The sequence below is a fragment of the Bufo bufo genome, chromosome 3 (genome assembly GCF_905171765.1).
Source record: "Bufo bufo chromosome 3, aBufBuf1.1, whole genome shotgun sequence".
In the NCBI taxonomy this organism is placed as follows: domain Eukaryota; kingdom Metazoa; phylum Chordata; class Amphibia; order Anura; family Bufonidae; genus Bufo; species Bufo bufo.
This window is the reverse complement of record NC_053391.1, coordinates 271,611,363-271,633,595: the sequence shown is the minus strand read 5'-3', so window position 1 is coordinate 271,633,595 and position 22,233 is coordinate 271,611,363. Positions and strand designations below refer to the sequence as shown.

At 43.9% G+C, this 22,233-nt stretch overlaps 1 protein-coding gene across 1 annotated transcript in view; it reads right to left on the bottom strand.

Moving 5' to 3' along the window:
- Positions 1–22,233, bottom strand: part of NAV1 (neuron navigator 1) — a 689,603-nt gene that overhangs the window by 13,679 nt on the left and 653,691 nt on the right.

The window sequence follows — 22,233 nt, the reverse complement described above, 5'->3', positions numbered from 1 at the left end:
CTACCTACATTTATTTCGGATTTTGAGGAAGTTTTTTCTGAAAAGGGTTGTCAGACGTTACCACCTGATTGTCCTTATGATTGCCCGGTTAACCTTATTCCCGGCGCAAAATTACCCAAGACCAGGTTATATAATCTTTCAGGTCCAGAGAGACAAGCCATGAAAGATTATATCTCCGAGAGCTTGGCTAAGGGACACATCAGACCCTCTTCTTCACCCGTGGCTGCAGGGTTTTTCTTCGTTAAAAAGAAAGATGGGGGCCTGCGTCCTTGCCTAGATTTTCGCGAATTAAATCGGATAACCATCCGAGACCCATACCCTCTTCCTCTCATTCCTGACCTGTTTAACCAGATTGCGGGTGCTAGGTGGTTCTCCAAACTTGATCTTAGGGGGGCCTACAATCTGATTCGTATTAAGGAAGGGGATGAGTGGAAGACAGCTTTTAACACCCCTGAGGGGCATTATGAAAATCTAGTTATGCCTTTCGGTCTGACCAATGCTCCTGCCGTCTTTCAACATTTCGTTAATGACATTTTTAGTCATCTAATCGGCAGGTTTGTGGTAATATACCTAGATGATATTTTAATTTATTCGTCTGATCTGAAAACACATGAGGTGCATGTCAGACAAGTACTGCAGGTCCTACGGACGAATAAATTATATGCTAAAATTGAAAAATGTGTCTTCGCCGTTCAGGAGATAAAAAAATAACCTAGGAATTGTATCTGCTTCAGGTTTCCGTATGGATCCTAGGAAGGTCCAGGCAATTTTAGATTGGGATCTTCCTGAAAACCTCAAAGCACTACAACGGTTCTCGGGCTTCGCGAATTTCTATAGGAAATTCATCAAAAATTATTCACTTACTGACATGACTAGGAAGGGGACTGATTTTTCTAAATGGTCTGACGCCGCTAAAGTTGCTTTTTCCTCTCTAAAAGAGAGGTTTACCTCAGCACCTGTACTAGTCCAACCTGATGTCTCTCAGCCTTTTATTGTTGAAGTCGATGCGTCAGAGGTGGGAGTGGGGGCGGTGCTGTCTCAGGGTCCGTCTCCTGGCAAATGGCATCCTTGTGCTTTCTTTTCTAAAAAACTACGATATTGGCAATAGGGAACTATTAGCTATTAAACTTGCGTTTGAGGAGTGGCATCACTTTTTAGAGGGGGCAGTCCACCCCGTCACTGTGATTACGGACCACAAAAATCTTCTGTACCTCGAATCAGCTAAGCGTCTCACCCCTAGACAGGCTAGGTGGTCGCTATTTTTTTACCAGGTTTAACTTTGTAATTACCCATCGTCCTGGGGCAAAGAATACCAAGGCTGATTCACTATCTCGTTGTTTCCCTGGAGGGGGTAATGTGAGTGATCCGGTGCCCATTCTTCAAAGAGGAGTGGTTGTTTCTGCGGTACACTCTGTTCTGGAGGGGAAGGTGTTAGAGGCCCAGGGGGACGCCCCGGTCTCTTGCCCCTCAGAGAAATTGTTTATACCGTTGAACCTACGTTTCGAATTTTTAAAGGAACATAATAATTCGGCACTTGCTGGGCACCCGGGTAGTAAAGCAACCTTGGAGCTATTGTCTCGTCGTTTTTGGTGGCCAAGGTTGCGTCAGGATGTATTGGATTTTGTGTCTTCTTGTTCTACCTGTGCGCGCGCAAAAGTTTCACATACACGTCCTGCAGGGTCTCTATTACCACTCGTCATTCCCAATAGACCATGGACACATCTGTCAATAGATTTTATCACTGACTTACCTTTGTCTGCGGGTAAAACAGTTATTTTGGTAGTAGTGGACAGGTTTAGCAAAATGGTACACTTCATTGCGTTACCCGCACTACCTAATGCTAAGACTATTGCTCAGGTATTCGTCAGTGAAATCGTGAAGCTTCACGGGGTCCCCTCCGATGTTGTTTCGGATCGGGTTACCCAGTTTATTTCTAAATTTTGGAAAGCTTTTTGTTCCCATTTGGGGGTACACTTGTCCTTTTCCTCAGTCGAATGGACAGACTGAGCGTACCAACCAAAACCTGGAGACATATCTAAGATGTTTTGTGTCTGAAAACCAAGAGTTGTGGTCATCATATTTACCGTTAGCTGAGTTTGCCATAAATAATCGTCGTCAGGAATCCACTGGCAAGTCACCATTTCTTGGTGCATATGGTTTTCATCCCCAATTCTGTACTTTCAAAGAGGGGGGGTCTTCTGGGGTTCCCGAAGAGGAACGGTTTTCGTCATCTCTTTCATCAGTATGGCAGAAGGTGCAAGCTAACTTGAAAAATATGGGAGGTAAATACAAATGTATGGCTGATAAGAGACGGTCGCCAGGTCCGGACCTAGGAGTGAATGACTATGTGTGGTTGTCTACTAGGAATATTACATTGAAGGTTCCCTCTTGGAAACTGGGTCCTAGGTTTATTGGTCCTTACAAAATTGTAGCCATCATCAACCCCTTGGCTTTTTCGCCTGGAGTTACCTCAGACTTTTAAAATCCATAATGTCTTTCATAAGTCGTTACTCAAAAAATATGTTCCACCTCTAGAACAGTCACCGCTGCCACCCCCTCCTGTTGTCGTGGATGGTAATCTAGAATTTCAGATATCCAAAATTGTTAATTCTCGTCGGGTCCGCCGCTCTCTTCAATATCTGGTGCATTGGAGAGGTAACGGTCCCGAGGAAAGAATGTGGGTTCCTGCGTCTGAGGTAAACGCAGACAGGCTAGTTCGGGTTTTTCATGCCTCTCATCCTGAGAGACCTGGTCCTGAGTGTCCGGAGGGCCCTCGTAGAGAGGGGGGTACTGTCACAAGGGTGTCAAGAACCACGCCTGACTCCATTATACCCGGGGTCAGGAAGTCGCAGCGGTTGGCTGTGCGCTCTATGTAAGATAGGGCTGTTTCCTTATGGTAGCTTTCTGGGTTTGCTTTGCAAACCCTTTTGGCTCACTCAGGGATCCGTAGCTCCTTCTCCTCAGCTGTTCCTTGTCCAGCACTCCCAACCTCCTTATATTCCCCTCTCACACTTCTCTGGTTGCCAGATATAGAGCTTCCTGCCTGGACATCTATTCTGACCCTCTGGAGCTGTGTTGCTGCGTTCTCTGGTTGTTGGTCCAGAGCGCTACCCTCCGGCTCCCTGTTGGACCTTTGTAGTCTGCTGCTGTCGCCCACCTGGGTGTATGTGTTTGTCTGTATTGTCTGTCCTCTCCCTGGTGTTTCCCTCTTAGTGTCAGTGGTGCGGACTAGCGATCCCACCGGCCCGTTCACAATCTAGAGCTTATTTTAGGGAAAGCCAGGGTTTAGGCACGTGATCGCAGCACGGGTGAGGAACCAGTCTAGGGACGTCAGGGCAGTCAGGTGCCAGCCGCAAGGTGAGTCAGGGGTCACCACCTTACCCTCTCCCTTGGGCAGGCTTTCCCTTTTCCCTCCCTGTGCGTGACGCCGGTCATTACAGAAATTTGAGAATTTCATTTTTTTGACTAATTTTACATTCTAAGCCTTTTTTTCCACTAACAAAGCAAGGGTTAACAGCCAAACAAGACTGTATCTTTATTGCCCTGAGTCTGCCGTTTACAGAAACACCCAATATGTGGCCGTAAACTACTGTACGGCCACACAGCGGGGCGTAGAGTGAAAGGTGCGCCGTCTGGTTTTTGGAGGGCTTATTTTTATGGACCGGTTTATTTACACCGTGTCCTGTTTCAACCCCCCTGATGCACCCCTGGAGTAGAAACTCCCTAAAAGTGACCCCATTTTGGAAACTACGGAATAAGGTGGCATTTTTTGGGGGACTATTTTTAGGGTACATATGATTTTTGGTTGCTCTATATTACATTTTTGTGAGGCAAGGTTACCAAAAATTTAAATTCTGAAATTTCATCTCCATTTGCCATTAACTGTTGAGGAACACCTAAAGGGTTAATAAAGTTTGTAAAATCAGTTTTGAATACCTTGAGGGGTGTAGTTTCTTAGATGGGGTCACTTTTAGGGAGTTTTTACTCTAGGGGGGGCATCAGGGGGGCTTCAAAAGGGACATGGTGTCAATAAAAAAAGGCCATCAAAATCGGCCTTCCAGAAACCATGTCGGTCCTTTCCTTTTGTGGCCTCCCTTTTACTGATACAGCAGTTTACGACCACAAATGTGGCATTTCTGTAAACTGCAGTATCAGGGTAATAAATATGAACTTTTGTTTGATTGTTAACCCTTGTTTTGTTACCGAAAAAAACTGATTGAAAAGGAAAAGTGCCAAAAATAGCGTTTTTAGCACAGTTTTTTTTTTTTTTTTTTAACCATGTTAATCTGAGGGTTAGATCATGGGATATTTTTATAGAGGAGATTCTTCCGGACGCGGCGATACCTAATAAGTCTACATTTTTTTACAATTATTTAGGTTTTTGACTATATTATCCTTTTTGATGCAAAAAATATTTTTTTGTATCTCTAAAGTCTAAGTGTCATTTAACCACCTCAGCCCCCAGTGCTTAAACACCCTGAAAGACCAGGCCACTTTTTACACTTCTGACCTACACTACTTTCACCGTTTATTGCTCGGTCATGCAACTTACCACCCAAATGAATTTTACCTCCTTTTCTTCTCACTAATAGAGCTTTCATTTGGTGGTATTTCATTGCTGCTGACATTTTTACTTTTTTTGTTATTAATCGAAATTTAACGATTTTTTTGCAAAAAAATGACATTTTTCACTTTCAGTTGTAAAATTTTGCAAAAAAAACGAGATCCATATAGAAATTTTGCTCTAAATTTATAGTTCTACATGTCTTTGATAAAAAAAAAAATGTTTGGGTAAAAAAAAAAAATGGTTTGGGTAAAAGTTATAGCGTTTACAAACTATGGTACAAAAATGTGAATTTCCGCTTTTTGAAGCAGCTCTGACTTTCTGAGCACCTGTCATGTTTCCTGAGGTTCTACAATGGCCAGACAGTACAAACACCCCACAAATGACCCCATTTCGGACAGTACACACCCTAAGGTATTCGCTGATGGGCATAGTGAGTTCATAGAACTTTTTATTTTTTGTCACAAGTTAGCGGAAAATGATGATTTTTTTTTTTTTTTTTTTCTTACAAAGTCTCATATTCCACTAACTTGTGACAAAAAATAAAAACTTCTATGAACTCACTATGCCCATCACGAAATACCTTGGGGTCTCTTCTTTCCAAAATGGGGTCACTTGTGGGGTAGTTATACTGCCCTGGCATTTTAGGGGCCCAAATGTGTGGTAAGGATTTTGAAATCAAATTCTGTAAAAAATGACCTGTGAAATCCGAAAGGTGCTCTTTGGAATATGGGCCCCTTTGCCCACCTAGGCTGCAAAAAAGTGTCACACATCTGGTATCTCCGTACTCAGGAGAAGGTGGGGAATGTGTTTTGGGGTGTCTTTTTACATATACCCATGCTGGGTGAGATAAATATCTTGGTCAAATGCCAACTTTGTATAAAAAAATGGGAAAAGTTGTCTTTTGCCAAGATATTTCTCTCACCCAGCATGGGTATATGTAAAATGACACCCCAAAACACATTCCCCACCTTCTCCTGAGTACGGCAATACCAGATGTGTGACACTTTTTTGCAGCCTAGGTGGGCAAAGGGGCCCATATTCCAAAGAGCACCTTTCGGATTTCACAGGTCATTTTTTACAGAATTTGATTTCAAACTCCTTACCACACATTTGGGCCCCTAGAATGCCAGGGCAGTATAACTACCCCACAAGTGACCCCATTTTGGAAAGAAGAGACCCCAAGGTATTCGCTGATGGGCATAGTGAGTTCATGGAAGTTTTTATTTTTTGTCACAAGTTAGTGGAATATGAGACTTTGTATGAAAAAAAAAAATATCAGCATTTTCCACTAACTTGTGACAAAAAATAAAAAATTCTAGGAACTCGCCATGCCCCTCACGGAATACCTTGGGGTGTCTTCTTTCCAAAATGGGGGTCACTTGTGGGGTAGTTATACTGCCCTGGCATTTTCCAGGGGCCCTAATGTGTGGTAAGTAGGTAAATGACCTGTGAAATCCTAAAGGTGCTCTTTGGAATATGGGCCCCTTTGCCCACCTAGGCTGCAAAAAAGTGTCACACATCTGGTATCGCCGTATTCAGGAGAAGTTGGGGAATGTGTTTTGGGGTGTCATTTTACATATACCCTTGCTGGGTGAGAGAAATATCTTGGCAAAAGACAACTTTTCCCATTTTTTTATACAAAGTTGGCATTTGACCAAGATATTTCTCTCACCCAGCATGGGTATATGTAAAATGACACCCCAAAACACATTCCCCACCTTCTCCTGAGTACGGCGATACCAGATGTGTGACACTTTTTTGCAGCCTAGATGCGCAAAGGGGCCCAAATTCCTTTTAGGAGGGCATTTTTAGACATTTGGATACCAGACTTCTTCTCACGCTTTGGGGCCCCTAGAATGCCAGGGCAGTATAAATACCCCACATGTGACCCCATTTTGGAAAGAAGACACCCCAAGGTATTCAATGAGGGGCATGGCGAGTTCATCGAAAAAAAAAATTTTTGGCACAAGTTAGCGGAAATTGATATTTTTAATTTTTTTCTCACAAAGTCTCCCGTTCCGCTAACTTGGGACAAAAATTTCAGTCTTTCATGGACTCAATATGCCCCTCACGGAATACCTGGGGGTGTCTTCTTTCCGAAATGGGGTCACATGTGGGGTATTTATACTGCCCTGGCATTCTAGGGGCCCTAAAGCGTGAGAAGAAGTCTGGAATATAAATGTTTAAAAAATTTTACGCATTTGGTTTCCGTGAGGGGTATGGTGAGTTCATGTGAGATTTTATTTTTTGACACAAGTTAGTGGAATATGAGACTTTGTAATAAAAAAAATAAAAAAATTCCGCTAACTTGGGCCAAAAAAATGTCTGAATGGAGCCTTACAGAGGGGTGATCAATGACAGGGGGGTGATCAGGGAGTCTATATGGGGTGATAACCACAGTCATTGATCACGCCCGTGTAAGGCTTCATTCAGACGTCCGTATGCGTTTTGCGGATCCGATCCATCTATCAGTGGATCCGTAAAAATCATGCGGACGTCTGAATGGAGCTTTACAGGGGGGTAATCAATGACACGGGGGTAATCAATGACAGGGGGGTGATCAGGGAGTCTATATGGGGTGATCACCACAGTCATTGATCACGCCCCTGTAAGGCTTCATTCAGACGTCCGTATGCGTTTTGCGGATCCGATCCATCTATCAGTGCATCCGTAAAAATCATGCGGACATCTGAATGGAGCTTTACAGGGGGGTAATCAATGACAGGGGGGTGATCAGGGAGTCTATATGGGGTGATCACCACAGTCATTGATCACGCCCCTGTAAGGCTTCATTCAGACGTCCGGATGCGTTTTGCGGATCCGATCCATCTATCAGTGGATCCGTAAAAATCATGCGGATGTCTGAATGGAGCTTTACAGGGGGGTAATCAATGACAGGGGGGTGATCAGGGAGTCTATATGGGGTGATAACCACAGTCATTGATCACGCCCGTGTAAGGCTTCATTCAGACGTCCGGATGCGTTTTGCGGATCCGATCCATCTATCAGTGGATCCGTAAAAATCATGCGGACGTCTGAATGGAGCTTTACAGGGGGGTAATCAATGACACGGGGGTAATCAATGACAGGGGGGTGATCAGGGAGTCTATATGGGGTGATCACCACAGTCATTGATCACGCCCCTGTAAGGCTTCATTCAGACGTCCGTATGCGTTTTGCGGATCCGATCCATCTATCAGTGCATCCGTAAAAATCATGCGGACATCTGAATGGAGCTTTACAGGGGGGTAATCAATGACAGGGGGGTGATCAGGGAGTCTATATGGGGTGATCACCACAGTCATTGATCACGCCCCTGTAAGGCTTCATTCAGACGTCCGGATGCATTTTGCGGATCCGATCCATCTATCAGTGGATCCGTAAAAATCATGCGGATGTCTGAATGGAGCTTTACAGGGGGGTAATCAATGACAGGGGGGTAATCAATGACAGGGGGGTGATCAGGGAGTCTATATGGGGTGATCACCACAGTCATTGATCACGCCCCTGTAAGGCTTCATTCAGACGTCCGGATGCGTTTTGCGGATCCGATCCATCTATCAGTGCATCCGTAAAAATCATGCGGACATCTGAATGGCGCTTTACAGGGGGGTGATCAGGGAGTCTATATGGGGTGATCACCACAGTCATTGATCATGCCCCTGTAAGGCTTCATTCAGACGTCCGGATGCGTTTTGCGGATCCGATCCATCTATCAGTGCATCCGTAAAAATCATGCGGACATCTGAATGGAGCTTTACAGGGGGGTAATCAATGACAGGGGGGTGATCACCACAGTCATTGATCACGCCCCTGTAAGGCTTCATTCAGACGTCCGGATGCGTTTTGCGGATCCGATCCATCTATCAGTGGATCCGTAAAAATCATGCGGACATCTGAATGGAGCTTTACAGGGGGGTGATCAATGACAGGGGGGTAATCAATGACAGGGGGGTGATCAGGGAGTCTATATGGGGTGATCAGGGGTGATCAGGGGCTAATAAGGGGTTAATAAGTGACGGGGGGGGGGTGTAGTGTAGTGTAGTGGTGCTTGGTGGTACTTTACTGAGCTACCTGTGTCCTCTGGTGGTCGATCCAAACAAAGGGGACCACCAGAGGACCAGTTAGCAGGTATATTAGACGCTGTTATCAAAACAGCGTCTAATATACCTGTTAGGGGTTAAAAAAAACACATCTCCAGCCTGCCAGCGAACGATCGCCGCTGGCAGGCTGGAGATCAACTCTCTTACCTTCCGTTCCTGTGAGCGCGCGCGCCTGTGTGCGCGCGTTCACAGGAAATCTCGGCAATCGCGAGATGACGCGTATATGCGTGACTGTGCGCAGCGCTGCCACCTCCGGAACGCGATCCTGCGTTAGGCGGTCCGGAGGTGGTTAAAAAAATTTTTTTTATCCGATTATCTTATGTGGGGGCTAATTTTTTGCGGGACGAGCGGACGGTTTTATTGGCACTATTTTGGGGGCTATATGACCTTTTGATTGCTTGCTATTAAACTTTTTGTTATGTAGGGTAAAAAAAACAACAACTTTTTTTGCACCTTTTTTTTTTTTCTGGACCGTGTTAATCTGGGGGGTTAGGTCATGGGGTATTTTTATAGAGGAGATTATTACCGACGCAACAATACCTAATGTGTATACTTTTAATAAATTATTTTATTATAGTTTTTTGGGTGTCTCAAGTCTGAGAACCAGTTTTTTTATCCGATGTCAGTGCTAAATTGGGATATAAATTTAGTACTCCATGGAAGAAGTGTGATACTCCCTGAAGCAACCAATAATGCAGAGGCCCGGATGATCGGGGCACGTGTCACATTGAGTTGTGGTGTCCTTCCGTATCCCCCTCCTGTGACACACTCTGCACCTTTTTTGGGTTCGTCCCTTCTTTCCAGTATGGGGGACCACACCTGGAAAGTGTTGGCCAGGGACGATCCGGGTGCCTACAGTTCCCAAGGTACTCCGGCCTGCTCTTTCCCGGTCCGAAAAGATCAGGGCCTTGAGGACTGCCTCATAGAACTGGAGGAATGTCCCTGTGCTGCCAGCGCTCCGGGATAGTACAAAAGAGTTGTACATGGCAACCTGTACCAAGTAGACCGCAAATTTTTTGTACCATGTCCGGGTTTTGCGCATGGCGTTATATGGCTTGAGGACTTGATCAGAGAGATCAACTCCTCCCATATACCGATTGTAGTCGACGATACAATCGGGCTTGAGGACCGTTGCCGCGGTACCTCGCACAGGGACAGGGGTGATGCCATTACCATGAATTGTGGACAGCATAAGGACATCCCTTTTGTCCTTATACCTGACCAGCAACAGGTTTCCAGTGGTAAGGGCACGGGTCTCACCCTGAGGTACTCTCACAAATTTTGTATAGCTTCACGCCATACCTTGCCCGCTTGGAGGGCACATACTGGCGGAAAATGAGTCTCCCCTTGAACGCAATTAGAGACTCATCAACCGCGACCTCCCTTCCAGGTACATAGGCCTCCATGAATTTGGCCCCAAAGTGATCGATAACCGGCCGTATCTTATACAGACGGTCAAAGGCAGGATCACCTCGGGGGGGGACATGCTGCATTATCGGAATAATGCAGACATTTCCGGATGGCCTCAAACCGGGAGCGTGTCATGGCCGTACTGTAAAGTGGGGTCTGGTATAGGACGTCCCCACTCCAGTAATGCCTGACACTGGGTTTCTTGACCAGGCCCATATGCAGCACGAGGCCCCAAAATGTCCTCATTTCGGCTGCACTGACCGGCGTCCAGCCACCGGGCCTGGCCAAAAAGGAGCCCGGGTGTTGAGCAACGAACTGTTGGGCATACAGATTCGTCTCCTCCACCATCAGATTTACCAGTGGGTCACTGAAAAAATGACAAAAAAAAGTCATATTCAGTGTAGCCCACTGTGGAAATCTGGATTCCTGATTGGCCTACAAAATCAGGAATCACGGGCTCGTATCGCTCTGGGCTACACCAGACTAGTTCACCGACAGGGTACTCCGGTGGATTTAACTGGTGGGCCGGGAAACCAGTACGAGCCCCAGAGCTGCTCGTACCAGGCTGGGCCACAGGGTCCCTAACATGGTGATCCCCTTGCTCCGCCTGGCGGCGTCTCCGCCGCCTTGAGGGCTCATTATCATCGCTGGATGATGAGGAGGACGGGGATGACAACAGGAATGTGGGGTCATCCTCGTCCTCACTGGGACTCTCAGAGTCAGAGGCAAGTTGGGCGTATGCCTCCTCGGCCGAGAACGTCCGGCGGGCCATAGGGGAGTGTGTGTCTGCGTGTGTATGTGCGTGTGTGGAAATCTTTATTTTGTGTGCGTGTGTGTGGAGGCACGGGTGTTCACGAACTCACCCTAAAACTAACAGAAAAAAATTAATAAAAAATAACTAAAAAAAGGCCCAAAAAAAAGTGAAAAAAAAAATTTCTAAACCGCTGATCAACCGTCCGAAGTTGATCAGCGGTGGGGTGTGCGATGCGCTAACAGTGGCCGGACGCTAAGAGTGCCGGCCACAGTCAGCGTACACAAAAAAAAAGAAAAGAAATCCTGCACCCCAAAAAAGTGTGAAGGGGGGCAGGGGGGGGGGGGGGGGCAAGCGGCAGCAGCCCTGGGGGGTCTAGGGTCACACAGCTGTGCTGTGGACAACAGATACCCTAACTTCAGGTGATGCAACCCCCCGGCGCATTTAGCCTAGGTGCCTGCCGGCGGCAGTGATCAGAACCATACATGACGTACCGGTACGTCTTGTGTCCTTAAGTACCAGGACATCATGACGTACTGGTACGTCATGTGTCCTTAAGAGGTTAAAGGATAACTGTCACATTTAGAACCTAATTTCAATTTCCATATATGTAGTTACTAATAACATTATATTCCAGAATCAGTTACTATTAGACTGACTTACCACATATTTAATAAGATTCAGCCCTTAGCAACCAGTCTGCATAAAACTGCAATTTCACTATTCAGTTAAGATGGCCGCCACTGCCCTCACCCTGAGGCTAATCCCGCCTTCCCTCACTAGCCAGTAACAATAGCCCCCCAAAAGTGTCAGTAACCAGAGCCCTCCCCCTTAAGGGTTAATCTCCTGCAGCACAAAGGGGTCCTCTTACCACATGTTGCTTTCATTTATACACTGAGCAGATGGCAGATCTCCATTCCCTGTTGTGCGCTGCTTCGATCCTGCATTCTCCAGCTCTGCTGAGTGAGGGAGCATCTGCCAAGCGCAGGGACAGGGAGAAGTGCACACAGCCCAGGCACTGTTATCAGCTGCTGGGGAGGACCTGGCTTTAATCATTTACTTACAGTCCCTGGCTGTCAGTAATGTGACCCTGCACGCAGCGTGCTCCGTCCTTCAACAGATAGACGGACCATGCCTAGCAACCCTATTTTAAGCACAGGTAAAAGTAGGCAGTAGAGGAACAGAAATGTGGAATTAAGGGGTAATTGAATACACAGTGAAAAGTTTAAATAGGGCCACCAAGGTGATATTAATCACCACAATCCAATACTCCAAAAAAAAAAAAAAATACGACAGTTATCCTTTAACATGTATAGCTCGGAAGAAAGACGAGACCTAGGGGATATGATAGAAACTTTTAAATACATAAAGGGAATCAACAAGGTAAAAGAGGAGATAATATTTAAAAGAAGAATAACTGCTACAAGAGGACATAGTTTTAAATTAGAGGGGCAAAGGTTTAAAAGTAATATCAGGAAGTATTACTTTACTGAGAGAGTAGTGGATGCATGGAATAGCCTTCCTGCAGAAGTGGTAGCTGCAAATACAGTGAAGGAGTTTAGGCATGCATGGGATAGGCATAAGGCCATCCTTCATATAAGATAGGGTCAGGGGCTATTCATAGTATTCAGTATATTGGGCAGACTAGATGGGCCAAATGGTTCTTATCTGCCGACACATTCTATGTTTCTAAATTATACAAAAACAATTCTATACAGGGCGGGATGATTTAAATCAAGATTCATATATCCTGGACATAGTTGTGTCAACCATTAAAAAACCCCACTCAAATAAGAAAGCCCTTTTATCACAGGGTCATATTTAGTGTTCATGTTGCCTTAGACACTTTAGTGCCGCCTCTCCCACTGTTGTCCATACAATTTAGATAGCTGATGGCCAAACACTCCCTAGGTCATCAGCTATCCCTCCCAACTCTCCAATACGCATGCATGCTTAACTCAAAGCCACACTGCAAAAAAAAAACTGGGCAGATTATATTAACCCTTTCGCTACCAGCGTTGTACATGTATGCCGCTGGAGCAATGGGTAAACATGGTGCCCGCTCGTGCAGTGTATTGAAGCTGAAATTCTTATTTTGGCCAGCAGGTGGCAGGTCAACATAAGAAATGATCAATTCTTGTACCAATATAAGACATAATGGTACAGAATAAAAAAAAAAATTATATAAAAAAAATATAGAAAATTTAAATCACCTCCCTTTCCGTAGAATAAAAAAAAAAAATATAAACATCATGGGCATTACCGTGTCTGAAAACGCCTGTACTATTAAAATATAAAAATATTTTTCCAATACGGTGATTGGCATAATGTAAAGGGTTAAAATGGTCAATTTGAATTTTTTTTCATCACTTTTCTTACACAAAAAATGAAATAAAATGCGATCAAAAAGTCACACACACTCCAAAATAGTATCAATAAAAACTACAGATCGTTCGAGTCCCCACACAGCTCAGTAGCTATAACTATATAAAAGTTATGGGGGTCAGACTATGGTGATGTAAAAAACGGGAACGCCGTAGGGACAAAAACCATAAAATGGTGGAGGAATCGTGCCCAATTTGGAATTTTTTCCCGCTTCCCACTACATATTAAATGGTGGAATTAGAAAGTACAACTTGTGCCTCAAAAAATAAGCCCTCATACAGCTATGTGAATGGAAAAAAAAAAAAGTTATGGCTCAAGGAAAATAGGGAAGAAAAATGAAAAGGCAAAAATTAAGAAATCTCCAGTATCCAAGGGGTTAGGGCTGACATTTCCTACTTCAGTGTTATCAAGAAGCCCACTGAATTTAGATGCATGTAACTTAGCCTGTCCGATCAGTGGCAGGGGTTTGGCTGTTCCTGATTTAACCCTCTGTATGCCGCTGTCAGCGCTGAGCTTGGCATGTATGGGATTTGTGGTACGGCTCCCTCCCTGTCCCAATCGGGTCACGGGGACCCAATGGCTGAGAAGGCAGCCCAATGCCTATGGAAGCCATTTACATGCAGCTCTCCCACCCAGAGATCGGGAGGAGCCATCGCTCTTCCCTACAATTACTTGTTGTTTCCCGGCAACAGATAGTGTTTACACAGCACAATCTGCTGTAGAGAAACAAGGATTTGTGTGTTCACACAAATGATCCAATTACCTGATGAATTAGCATTTCACTCGTTAATCGGGTAATCGGCAGTACATTTACACCACCAGATCATCGCTAACGAGCGTTACTATGAATGCTCTTTACAGATGATCTACGCGATTCTTGCGCCATGTAAAGGGCCATTTAGGTACTAAGGGTAAATACTATAACAGCTCTTTGAGGGAGTAAACATAAATTAGCATCCAGTATATACACATCTAGGCAAAAAGCCACAAAGGCACAATTTTTTGTGTACACACTAGACAAGGATAAAGAACAGAGGCAATATATTGATATAACCATAAATGAGCCATAGATGTCTCACATTTATGAACATATGGACTCATAGAGGACTGCTTGCCTTAGGCCCCTTGCAGACGAGCATGTCCGGATTAGGTCCGGATGCGTCCCGGAGCATTGCAACAAACCCGCGCGAGTAGGAACGCAATTGCAGTCAGTTTTGACTGCGATTGCGTTCCGATGTTCAGTTTTTATCGCGCGGGTGCAATGTGTTTTGCACGCGCATGATAAAAAACCGACTGTGGTACCCAGACCCGAACTTCTTCACAGAAGTTCAGGTTTGGGTTAGTTGTAGTATAGATTGTATTATTTCCCATTATAACATGGTTATAAGGGAAAATAATAGCATTCTGAATACAGAATGCACAGTACAATAAGGCTGGAGGGGTTAAAAAAAAATAAAAAATTATTTAACTCACCTTAATCCACTTGTTCGCGCAGCCGGCATCTCTTCTGTCTTCATCTGTGAGCAATAGGACCTTTGATGACGTCACTGCGTTCATCACATGATCCATCACCATGGTGATGGATCATGTGATGAGCATAGTGATGTCATCAAAGGTCCTATTGCTCACAGATGAAGACAAGGTGCTCCTAGATGAAGACAGATGAAGACAGATGCGTGAACAAGTGTATTAAGGTGAGTTAAATTTTTTTTTTTTTTTTTTTTAACCCCTCCAGCCCTATTTTACTATGCATTCTGTATTCAGAATGCTATTATTTTCCCTTATAACCATGTTATAAGGGGAAATAATAATGATCGGGTCCCCATCCCGATCGTCACCTAGCAACCGTGCGTGAAAATCGCACCGCATCCGCACTTGCTTGCGGATGCTTGCGATTTTCACGCAACCCCATTCATTTCTATGGGTCCTGCGTTACGTGAAAAACGCAAAAAAGGGGAGCATGCTGCGATTTTCACGCAACGCACAAGTGATGCGTGAAAATCAGCCCCATGGAAATGAATGGGTCAGGATTCAGTGCGGGTGCAATGCGTTCAACTCCCGCATTGCACCCGCGCGGAATACTCGCCCGTGTGAAAGGGGCCTTAAAGATCCTGGACCTGCCAATGTTCTGGAGATGTCAGAAGCTTGACGAAATCTTTTACAGGTAGCCAGAGGGGCATAGGGTACTGTAACAATGCCAGCTGGATACTAGACATCGGAACTGGACTTTACCTGCAGCAGTCACATTTCCTACCGGTGTCTCCCAGTGTAACCCCAGTACTTAGGGCTGAATTGTGTAATAGTCTGAAAGTCGCATGGATAATAATATGAAGTATGTAAAACACTAGCAGCTAACAAGAAAGCAAGGAAATGGGACTTCACCAATGAATGACAGGAACAGAACATGATGGTAATGGGACAAAAAGATAATGGCGACAGTAGTCAGATGATGAAGCATATGTATGATAGGGATGATATGTTGATGCTAAACAGATTATTGAACAAACAGACAATACCTGACCTTGAATCTTTTTGTTTCTGAACACTGGCCCTAACGCCAACCCCACTGACTTTCATTGTTCCCAAAGATATTCCTATTAAAAACCTTAATCTGCAACACCCCACTGAGCTGAACTAGAAGGCAAGACCAGTTCCAACCAGGAGCAAAAAAAAGAAACTACAAGACTCAGAAGCAAGGACTGGTTTAGAATAGCCACAAGATCAAAGCTGCAATTTACAAAAAGCAAACTAGGCAAGGAACAAAATACTAGAATGTACAAGGGTTATTAGATCAAATGCACAGTGTTTGCACTATAACCATCGATGCACTGCAGAAGCCAGGAAGTATTTAAAGAGAAGGCTAACCAATCAGGAACTCCAAACGAACCAAAGCTGCAGCAGAGAAATCAGCTGAAACACACTAGTTGTTGCGACAGTTCCATAGCATCTGCCCTAACAACATCATAGATAGAAGAAGAAAAACAGCAGTAGTATTCCTGCTAATTGCAACAATTACCTAATTGTAGGCACTGCCATATAGGTTCCAAGTACTCTGGAATACATATCATAGTGTTGGACGCATGAAGTTTAAAAAATATCCCGAAAAGAAACAGCCAGTGTTACAGTATCTTCTTCTGACAAAGGGAATCAGTGAGTGTATGCAGTTGTCTCCTTTTAAGTAAGGTGGCACAGGAGATTTCCTGAAAAATGCTAATAGTGGTCCTCATAGCTAAGGCTACTTTCACACCTGCGTTTAGGTGCGGATCTGTCTGGTATCTGCATAGACTGATCCGCACCTATAATGCAAACGCTTGTATCCATTCAGAACAGATCAGTTTGCATTACCATGAACAAAAAAAAAAAAGTAAATGGGAGGCGGATCCGTTTTCAATTGCACCATATTGTGTCTGTAAAAACGGATCCGTCCCCATTGACTTACATTGTAAGTCAGGACGGATCCGTTTGGCTCAGTTTCGTCAGACGGACATCAAAACACTGCAAGCAGCGTTTTGGTGTCCGCCTCCAGAGCGGAATAGAGGCTGAACGGAGGCAAACTGATGCATTCTGAACGGATCCTTATCCATTCAGAATGCATTGGGGCTGAACTGATTCGTTTTGGGCCGCTTGTGAGAGACTTGAAACGGATCTCACAGGCGGACCCAGAAACGGCAGTGTTAAAGTAGCCTTAGTTCCACAAGATCTTCCCATGTAATTTTGTCTTTCTGCATTATGCAGCAAATTATATATTATGTAGGATCTCTTTAAAGGGATTCTGTCACCTCGTTTTAGCCTATAGTGATGCAGACATGCACGGCTAGATCGCTGCTAGCATGTCCGCAATATACCTGTCCCATAGCGCTGTGTCCTTTTATTGTGTTTAAAAAATGATTTTATAGATACAGTACAGACCAAAAGTTTGGACACCCCTCATTCAAAGAGTTTTCTTTATTTTCATGACTATGAAAATTGTAGATTCACACTGAAGGCATAAAAATTATGAATTAACACATGTGGAATTATATACATAACAAACAAGTGTGAAACAACTGAAAATATGTCATTCTAGGTTCTTCAAAGTAGCCACCTTTTGCTTTGATTACTGCTTTGCACACTCTTGGCATTCTCTTGATGAGCTTCAAGAGGTAGTCCCCTGAAATGGTTTTCACTTCACATGTGTGCCCTGTCAGGTTTAATAAGTGGGATTTCTTGCCTTATAAATGGGGTTGGGACCATCAGTTGCGTTGAGGAGAAGTCAGGTGGATACACAGCTGATAGTCCTACTGAATAGACTGTTAGAATTTGTATTATGGCAAGAAAAAAGCAGCTAAGTAAAGAAAAACGAGTGGCCATCATTACTTTAAGAAATGAAGGTCAGTCAGTCAGCCCAAAAAATTGGGAAAACTTTGAAAGTAAGGGCTATTTGACCATGAAGAAGAGTGATGGGGTGCTGCGCCAGATGACCTGGCCTCCACAGTCACCGGACCTGAACCCAATCGAGATGGTTTGGGGTGAGCTGGATCGCAGAGTGAAGGCAAAAGGGCCAACAAGTGCTAAGCATCTCTGGGAACTCCTTCAAGACTGTTGGAAGACCATTTCAGGGGACTACATCTTGAAGCTCATCAAGAGAATGCCAAGAGTGTGCAAAGCAGTAAGCAAAGCAAAAGGTGGCTACTTTGAAGAACCTAGAATATGACATATTTTCAGTTGTTTCACACTTGTTTGTTATGTATATAATTCCACATGTGTTAATTCATAGTTTTGATGCCTTCATAGTCATGAAAATAAAGAAAACTCTTTGAATGAGAAGGTGTGTCCAAACTTTTGGTCTGTACTGTATTTAAATGAGCCTGGTAAGGAGCCAGCACAGGAAAGGAACACTATGCCGGCAGTGCGCATGATCGCGAGATTACAGCAATCTAACTGTGAGCAAGGAGATTTGGAGGACGCAGGCGGTGCTGGGCTCCTTCACAGGGGACATGGCTGGGCTCCAAGAAGGTTAGTACAGCCCCTTAGGCTCCTTACCAGGCTCATTTACATATCTATAAAATCATTTTTTTAATAAAATAAAAAGACAGCGCTATGGGACAGGTATATTGCGGACATGCTAGCGGCGATCTAGCAGTGCATGTCTGCATATAGGCTAAAACAAGGTGACAGAATTCCTTTAGGTTTGGCCTTAGAGCTCTATGGGCTCTTTCTACAGTCAAATCCATGGTAGAGTCCTGGATTAGGATAAAACCTTCCTAATCCTGAAATTATTTAATCGTCCCAGTTCTCATGGTCTGGTATAGAGGCCATTTAAATGGTGTTGGCTATCAGGATATCAGTAACTGCAGAGTCATATGAATGTAAGCTTGATTGTATTTCATCTAGAAGTTCAACCTGTATCCCCATTTGGAACACATCATGTTTACTTTCACTTTCATGGTGAGGTCAGAAAGATCTCTACGGTAAATAAAAAGAATGTGCGATGTATCACTGGGATCTTCCTCATCTGCAAGAATCTCATTGTCAGAAAGTGGGAGCAGGTCTTCTATTGGGTCAAGTGCAGAGGCCCGAGACATCTTTGGAGGGCTGCAATATCTCACAGACAATTGTTTAGGGAGGTATTTCTCCAGCTCTGCGAGGACGATAGCCTGACTTAGGGGTACCAATCACATCTTTAAATTGACTCTGCAGAATAGATCCAAAACTTTGGTATTGCAGCCAGGATATTGCGGTTACCACATCCCAGTCGTGTTTTTGTTAGTGGCCCCAGTTTTGTGCTTTCATATCTTTCCATTTGTGGCCACCATCTTGCTTCACTCCCTCAGCGAGATGACATAGTGTAGTACTCACCACCCAATCTTTCAGCATCCGGTCTTCCCTGTGTACTCTCATATAAAGTCCTGAATGTGCTTCTGGGGAAAATAATTTACATTGAACACAACTCTGACCTGATCAGTGCTGTGCCCTGAAGGTTGAAAAGGGAGGGGCTCAAGGCACTGCTGCCCCTACTAGGCCAGTGGTGCAGTACATAATAGGACCCATGTGAAATGACGGAGGAGTGAGCAGAAATGAAAGAAGAAAGACAGGAGGTATGTTGAAACCACAAAAGGTAACAGTATTATATTATAGCAGGGAACTGAAGGGTCACTTTAACTTTGTCTTAACCAGATCAGACCATCTTGTATAATTTCTAAGCAAATATGAAATAGACAGAGAGAAAAGTGTTCGCAGATTATGGCTTCATGAAACTATTCAGATCCCACTTGGAGCAAAGGAGATTTCAGTCCATCATTTACTCATAATGAGCAATACTTGAGTTGTGCACCTAATTGAATAAACAAGCTTGCAGATGTACAGAGTATTGTCTGCTCCTAAAAAATAAAGATTACAATGGATGGAACCTGATGGTGCTGTCTATCCTTCTAATCCTACGGTCTGCCACGTCCCACCAGCGAAGATTTTCAAAGTGTTCCATTACACGAACAGAACTTCCTGTCTGTTTAGTTAGAACTCATCTGTCTTTCTAATAATTGCTTAAATATGTACACATATTACTGTTTTTGACAGCGTGCACAAACTTTAAAGTATAGTTTCATAGTACAGTTGAAAAGAAGACAGTTAGGTCCATATATATATATATATATATATATATATATATAGAGAGAACAAAGAAGTAGGACTGCACTCCAAGATAGTGATAAAATCAGCAAGTGGTTTATTCACCCATAATATGGCAAGTCTTGCGACGTTTCGGCTCACAAGAGCCTTCCTCAAGCATGGTAACAGTGAAAGTGAGAGCATTATAAAGGCATTTACAAAGTGTCCAACCCATAAGGGTGTGGTTACAATCAATTACAATTGCAAACATACGATGCATAGCAATACAAATAAAGTGCATGTGCATAAAGTGAGCAGTGGTATACAATTCATGACTAAGGGATGCCATCCCTACAAAGTGTATTAAAATGTATGTGATACTTCATCTAAGCTAAAATCACAATTATATAGGTGATAATATGATGAAGGTGGATCACAGAAGTCAAACCGTAGGAAGCAATGGGGCCCGCACATACCATGGCGTTCTTTGTGCGTCTCCAGGTCCTCATTGCGCATGACCACACTGACATCATCCGATGCATCACAGTGTAAAGGTCAAGCGCTCGCGCTCTGCCTGGGTCGACATGAGAGCGCCATTTTACATAAGGGAAAGACACCTAAAGGTTACGTACAGGTTATCTATTTAACTGTTGTCCACACGGAACAATCATATCTCCGACCGCTGCAGGGATCTCCTACATATATCAGCAAATGGAGATATGATTGTTCCGTGTGGACAACAGTTAAATAGATAACCTGTACGTAACCTTTAGGTGTCTTTCCCTTATGTAAAATGGCGCTCTCATGTCGACCCAGGCAGAGCGCGAGCGCTTGACCTTTACACTGTGATGCATCGGATGATGTCAGTGTGGTCATGCGCAATGAGGACCTGGAGACGCACAAAGAACGCCATGGTATGTGCGGGCCCCATTGCTTCCTACGGTTTGACTTCTGTGATCCACCTTCATCATATTATCACCTATATAATTGTGATTTTAGCCTAGATGAAGTATCACATACATTTTAATACACTTTGTAGGGATGGCATCCCTTAGTCATGAATTGTATACCACTGCTCACTTTATGCACATGCACTTATTTGTATTGCTATGCATCGTATGTTTGCAATTGTAATTGATTGTAACCACACCCTTATGGGTTGGACACTTTGTAAATGCCTTTATAATGCTCTCACTTTCACTGTTACCATGCTTGAGGAAGGCTCTTGTGAGCCGAAACGTCGCAAGACTTGCCATATTATGGGTGAATAAACCACTTGCTGATTTTATCACTATCTTGGAGTGCAGTCCTACTTCTTTGTTCTCTATACCATTGGGGATTGCCGTTACCCTACGTTGGACCTTGCACCCACATGCTGGCTGGTGCTCCCACTCGACTTTTTTATATATATATATATATATATATATATATATATATATATATATATATATATATATATATATATATATATACACATATATACATACATACACTGACACAAATTTTTTAATTTTTTTTTGCCTGTTTACTAAAACATATTCCAGTTATAGCTATATAATGGACACAAAGTCCAGACTTTTAGGTTTCATTTGAGGGTATCCACATTAAAACTGGATGAAGGGTTTAGGAGTTTCAGCTCCTTTACATGTGGAACTCTGTTTTTAAAGGGACCGAAACTAATTGGACGATTGACTCAAAAGCAGTTTCATGGGCAGGTGTGGGCAATGCCTTCATTATTTTATTCTCAAATAAGCACATAAAAGGCCTGGAGTTGATTTGAGGTGTGGGGCTTGCATTTTGAAGATTTTGATGAGAAGTAAACATGCGAAAACATAAAAAAAAACATCCGAAAAATTGCTACACTATTAGGAGTGGCAAAATCTACAGACTGGTACATCCTGAGAAAGAAAGAAAGCACTGGTGACCTCAACAATGCAAAAAGACCTGGATGCCCTTGGAAGACAACAGTGGTGGATGATCGCTGAATAATTACCATGGTGAAGAGAAACCCCTTCACAACAGCCAACCAAGTGAACAACACTCTCCAGGATATAGGCATAGCAATATCCAAATCTACCATAAAGAGAAGAATGCATGAAAGTAAATACAGAGGGTTCACTGCACGGTGCCAGCCACTTACTGTCATGCCCCATCCTGACGGTGTGCGGAGGTCGGCCAGGATAGCAGCACGAGTTTAGTGTTTTGTTTTGAAGCCGTGCTGGATCCGCCTCCCATCAGGTGCACTGGATGGGGTTATGAGTTTAAATAGCACTCCACCCCAGTGCTCTGAGCGGATTATATTATTCACTTTTGTCTTGGAAGCTGGAGAGGAAGGTTGTCTGTTCCAGCGCAGAGAGATAAGTGTGGTTTCTTGTTTGATTGTTTGGTGTCATCTTCCCCATCCAAGTTCTATGCGAGCAGGCTGCTCCTAT